Source organism: Aythya ferina, assembly GCF_964211825.1.
Source record: "Aythya ferina genome assembly, chromosome: 1".
Classification (NCBI taxonomy): Eukaryota; Metazoa; Chordata; class Aves; order Anseriformes; family Anatidae; genus Aythya; species Aythya ferina.
Genome location: NC_140296.1, coordinates 93,321,506 through 93,327,821, shown reverse-complemented (window position 1 = coordinate 93,327,821; position 6,316 = coordinate 93,321,506). Strand labels below are relative to the sequence as shown.

Genomic DNA, 6,316 nt, shown 5'->3' with positions numbered 1-6,316 from the left:
AAAGGACACAGGAAGACAGGATCTTGTTCTTTACCACAAAGATGAAAGGAGAGTTGACTTCAACATTTATTAAAAAAAAAAAAAAAAAGACAGGATTTAGTAGCCACAAAGTATCAGGGCTTACTAGCTAGGTACACACTTACTAGATAGGCACACTCCTATATTTTCCCCATGGCTTTTGTCTGGTTTTGCAGACACCTGTCTGTCACCTCAAACCACCCAATGTCACCCATAGAATATTTTTTCTCTTCATTCCAGTTCTGATATTTGGCTGTTATCACTTACATGATATTCATACCAGGGGAAGTATGATATTCCCCTGATGGATTTCCATATTGCAATAAATCAAAATGCATTTGCATTATCAAAATTCAAACAAGATTGTTCACCTAGCCCAAAAGACCTCTTCCTCCCCCCCCTTTTTTTTTTGTCAGGAGACTGAGGTTGCTGGGTCCAGCATAATGATGTATTGCAAGGTGTTCCACAAGCAGAGCTTTTCTGATTAATATATTGTGTGCAACAATACACAGCAAGTAAGTCACCTTGGGTCTGCCTTCATTGGGGTTATTAACTGTGTCAGAATATGTTAGCCAAAATGATTGTAATTTCTCCTATGGATTGGATATAGCTGCATGTTCTGATCTGACTGGGTAGAGATTTAAAAGTTGCCTCCTTAAGGCTTCAAAAGGCAAATGAATTCACATGTGAGCTTTACAGCAAATTTATCCTTCTTCCTAAGCATGCTGTGATTCAGAGCCTCCTTTCTATTTGTTTTCTCCTTGCAGATTGGGTAAGAAACTTCGATAGCCGGTTGCTCCAAGGGGTCTTCCAAATAAGAGCATCCTCAGAAATTACCCTGCATACATGTGCTCTGTTCTCTGATGACACACCAGCTCCAAAAAAGACCTTGGTTCAAGCTGTCAATCCAATACCGCTAAATCTTTGTCCATTTTAAGTAGCTTGCAGTGGAAATCTGACATTCAGCTGGAATAATCTGGAAAGAAAAATAGAAATTGCCCTGCAGAGCAAGATTAGGAAATATATTTTGTTGAGGTTGATCTACATGTAATAAAAAAAACACATTAGAATGCTAAAAAATATTTAAGTTGAAAGCATTTTCTCTCCTGACCTCTTCTTGCGAGATCAATAGGGCATGTTTTGAACGAATAGTGATAGTGTTAGGAAAGGAACCTGCTTAGTTTTTACTCCAAATTTGAAAATTATTATAATAATTTCAACTTTAGTTTCAGAGGTTTTCAATGAGCAGGGAAACCAACTCATACGAACACCACTCATCATCTCTAATCATGACCTTGTTACCACCTTCAGGCTGTTTGATTTTCTGGAGTCACAAGCCAGAGACTTCCAGACAATCCAGATTCTGGATGTGTATAAGATATATCAATTCAGCAGAAATTAGGGTTTTTGATAAAGTAAGAACTAATATATATATATATCATTATGAAAGATGCTTTTAATAAAATATAGAAGGACTTTCTTTTACCCTCTTTGTGAGATTTCAGAATAGTCACAGCATGGTCTATGTTATTCTTTAGTCTTTAGATAACAGGAAGAACCACACGACAAGAGAAGCTTCCTGGACTGAACAGAAAGTCTGTGGGTTTTTTTTGGTTGTTGTTGGTGGTGTGTTTTGTTTGTTTGTTTGTTTTTGTTTTCCTTCCACAGAGTTGTATAGTAGCCACTTCCTAGTAGCAGATGGAGAAAAGCAAGCCATGTATGAAGCCAGGACTCCCTGTACACTTCACCTCACTCCTAACAATCTGTAGCTGAAAGGCTTCCTGCACTGGGGGCTTTTCTTGGACCCTTCCTTTGCACCAAGATTCAGCAGTTCAGTGAAAGCCCTGATGAATGACAAGGTTTTCTGAGCCCCGGCTCTAGATTATCTATAAGATAATGAGAAATAGATTCTGAAAGAGTCTCCTATGAGATTTGTTTGATTTAGATTCCAGAAAGGTGTCTCAGACCGCTCTTACTGCCACCCTCATGGTGTACTTCTTCAGTGCAAGGCCACATTCTGAAGCTGTAACACACCTAAACCGCAAACCAATCTCTTTGGCTGAAAAACAATTCTTAGACATCTAACCTGTAACTTCTCTCAGAGAATTTTAGAAAGGTTTTCAATTAATCAATTAAATAAATCAATTCATTTCAAAAATTTGTGACAAGGTTTAATTCTGCACTAACCTCAGATTTTCTCCCGTAGACTGGTTTAATGTCTCAGAGCCATTCATAATGGATCAGATCTCTCTTGGTCTCTCTTCCTTCCATAAAATTTAAAAAGGGAACATGCCATTGAATGCATTTGAACATGCATTTGAAGCAGTCATACAGATACAGTTATGAAGCTTACTCAGTAATCATGAGGTCAAGGCTACAGCGAAGAGCATAAAAGAGGTGTAAAATAACAAAATAACTCAAATTAGCCTATTAGAACTGCTTATCTTCAGGGGGAAAAAATGCGTGAAAGAGAGAGAGTTGCTAACTATTCTTTCTGCAATATAACCAAAAAGACTTAGAAATGCACAGTCCTAAAGTTTTTCAAGCTCATCTCTTTTTATTTTCTCAGGATCTAACAGCTAATAAGCCAGCAAGAACTTCACCAGCTAATGAGCGTTAGTGACAACAAAGGACCCTCAAGCAATCATTTCCTAGGTCTGTTTCTTACCTTTCTGATACAACTTCCCCACCACAACCTCCCTCCTTGCACAGAACTGATGCTTGTCCTCTACTCGTTATCGTTGTCATGTAACTAAATTTTACTCTCAGTTCTCGAGCTGTTCAAAAATAACAGGTAAAAGACCAAATTTGCCTTGCAATGGGACACACCTGCTTTCTTGGGCATTTGTATCCACCTTGTACATCTAAATCTTGTCACAATCATACTAATTCTGAGAAATAATTTATATCTGCCTAGTCAGAAGGAACTTGGACTTTAAGAGGTGACATAAGATCTATTATATAAGTAATATAGGGAAATAGCAGAGATGTAGTTTGTGCCAGACTGTGAAACAACAGTAATAACTACGGGGATTTTCTTTTACATGTAGGTTCTGATTTTAGCTTTTGTCTAACTAAGCACTTAACAAACAACAAATGAAGTAAGGAAGGTAAACTACTGAAAACTGACATGACACTAAAGAATACTCCAGAAGAGTACCTCAGATGGCAGTCTGGCTTTTATGGCCAGCTTCAGCTGAAAAGCATAAACTTTGCATTGCCAGAAGAGAGGCAGCATTATGGGTTAGCCCCAGCAGGCAGCCCAGCACCACAGAGCTGTTCACTCACTCTCCCCAGGTGGGACTGTGGAGAGAATCAGAAAGGTGGAAGTGCTAGAACTCATGGGTTGAGATAAAGAGAGTTCGCTGTGGAAAGCAAAAGCCATGCACAAAAGCAAAACAAAACAAGGAATTTGTTCACTACTTTTCATCAGCAGTCAGGTGTCCAGCAACATCCAGAAAAGCAGGGCGCATCACATACATGTACTTGTATAATGATCACTTGGGAAGACAAACACCATCACTCTGAACATCCCCCTATCCTCCTTCTTTCCCCTGTTTTTATTGCTGAGCATGAAGCCATGTGGTGTGGGACATCCCTTTGGTCAGTCTGGGCCACGTGTCCTGGCTGCGTCCCTCCCCAAACCCTGGTGCACCCCCAGCGCCCTCACTGGCAGGGCAGCATGAGGAGCTGAAAAGTCCTTGGCTCTGTGTAAGCACTGCTCAGTAAAAACTAAAACATCGGCATGTTATCACCACTAATTTCATCAAAAATTCAAAATACAGCACAATACTAGCTACTAGGAAAAAAATTAACTCAGTCCCAACTAATACCAGGGCAGGCATCACCAAAGGGAAACTGCTTAATCAAGATACAAGTGAGGGCTTGGTCATGCACTGAAGAGAATAAGTTAATCAACAAGGTGACTGTGACTTTAAATTTTCCAAATCTTAATCTCTTAAGTAAATTCTCTGTTTTGGTAGATAAGATGAATTTGGCAAGTTTTAAAGCCAGATAGGATCAGAGCTTAAACTAAAAATTAGGAATCACAAAAAAATATTGCTAAACCAGTTTCATAAAACTGCAGGGAGTTTCCTCGAGTCAAAAAGGTAATACCAAAACTTTGGGTTTCTGTTCACAAAAAGAAATTCAGGATGCCTTGATTTCTTGGTCTGCAGAGTTATAAACTGAGCTCCTCCCTCAATTTCCTGTGAAGAGCCCATTAGAGAGAATGTCCTTTCATCTAGGGGAAAGGCTGTTCTTCATGAATCCTTTTCTTTTTTTGGAAGATACTAAATCTCATGATATGTAAATACTGTTCTATGATTCTCACAGCATCCTAGAGAATGCATCACAGAGAAACATTTGTTTAGTTGCACCAATGAAACAACAAAAATATTCTATAAAGTTCAATAATTATATATATTACTAGAGAGCATCAGCAGCTTTATCAAATTGATTAATGTTGATTGAGGTTTCACAGAGTAAAAGATATTTACAGTATTGAGTCAGGTTAATCTACAGAATACCCCTAGATTACATTCCAGTCTATTTTCAGATTTATCTTATTGTTTCCTCTTCTTTGTAATCAAAACAAATTTCATAAGCATCTGTAGATAATGACCTGTATCTTTCTGTTGCTCTTCCCCGTCTTCGGTCAGATAAGCCTCATAAGTGTTATTTATGATATTCTGTGCTGTTATTTTATGGCCTTTTGCATTTTATTGTTATATGTGACAGGATGATTATATATAATTGATAGTTAGTTTCATATTGCACAGAAAGAGCTTGATAGGCAACTCATATCCCAAACCATTTTTATTTGTCAGGGTATATATTTTTAGCCATCTCAACCAGGTACTCTTTTGAAAGACACAGTGCATGTCTCTTCAAATCTGTTCTTTAATTGATTTATCATGGACATAATTTTTTAACAAAGGAAATATCACATGTGGCAAAGCAGATTAATTTCCTCAGATATTATTTTCTACTGTAGCATGAAGGAAAAAGGCATGAGATATCCATCTCCCTATATATCCCTATATGTAGAAAGAAATACTGTGACCTTGGGACCCAGTATTTTCTGCATAAAAATGTTGACAGCACAATGCATACATTTCTTCAAGAAGTTTGATTTAGAGCTAGGATCAAACTACGGGCATTTAAACTAAAGGTTTCATGCCTTCAGTGGGGATCCCAAGACCAGTTCCTGACATACTGCTGAACTCTTCTTAAAACTAATATGAAAATATATTTAAGGGAGAGAATCAAGGTATTGAAAACAAGCTAAAGACCTCCCTTTATGACTGCAGATTTGCCATGTGAATATTTATCACTGTTTCCAAGTCAGGTAATTGAGAAGAAATAGTCTCTGCTAAACCAAACCAAAATTTTCGGCTTACTTTCATCCTATTTCAACCTCAGGTACCTGCCTGAGGTGTCTAAGTCAGGAGAATACTTGCCTTAGGCTCCTGCTAAAGCCAATGATGAGATATAGAATAAATTGCCATCTGGAAGTGCCTATCTGTCTTTGACAATCTTTGACAATCAAGGATATCTAAACTCCTAACTCTTTATCTTCAACATAGTTAAGTGTCTTATGTTAGTTGGGAGGAATCCGTACTTTCAATCATAAAGAAAAAGTGCAAAGAAAGAAACGTCAGCATCTGATTCATCCAACTTCTCCCCACTGTGCAGATCAATCCTTAATTATACTATCTGCTTGAGAACAATTTCAAATCTTGTCCTCAGGGCAACATTCCTGAAAATAAAAATGCACTTCTTTGAGGGGAATAACAACAACAACAACAACAACAACAAACAGTCATGATCCTATATACTTCAAAGATAATTAAGTTATGATTGATACAATTTAAAACAAAGACATAGCAGGTTATATCTTTGCTATTTTAGCAATATATTAGCAATGGCTAATTATTTTTAATAAAAACATGGATTCCACAGACATTTTAATATACTTTGCTAGTTTCTCTGTGTTCTATTTCTGATAATTACAAAAAATTCATTTGACAGGTTTTTCTGCAGTCTGCCCCCTAATAAGGGAGTTCATGTTCCTTTAAGCTTCAGAAACAATTAACATTTTACAGCATTTGGACATGTATAGCAGTGCAGTCTTACTATTGAAAAGCAGATTCATGTGTGTTACTCAGCAACTTCTCAATCCTTAGAGAAACCCAGTGTTCCTCTAACATATATCAGATGGAAGCAATTAACAGTATGCTGAACTAATGTGATAAGGGCCAAGCCCAAATCTAACACTGTCCCTCATAGGACAAGC

The 6,316-nt window shown here is 37.5% G+C and overlaps 1 long non-coding RNA gene across 3 annotated transcripts; it reads right to left on the bottom strand.

Annotated features, from left to right (window-relative positions):
* Window positions 1-337: 337 nt before the first annotated feature.
* LOC311430356 lies at window positions 338-3,391 on the bottom strand. Of its 3 annotated transcripts, XR_014688727.1 has the most exons (5): window positions 3,149-3,391; window positions 2,687-2,795; window positions 2,206-2,282; window positions 1,767-1,904; window positions 338-1,018 (listed from the first exon to the last, which is right to left on the bottom strand). It is a non-coding gene; the product is annotated as an uncharacterized lncRNA (long non-coding RNA). The 3 variants fall into 3 exon arrangements; XR_014688725.1 differs by having other exon boundaries at window positions 2,687-3,391; XR_014688726.1 differs by having other exon boundaries at window positions 338-994; window positions 2,687-3,391.
* Window positions 3,392-6,316: the final 2,925 nt, after the last annotated feature.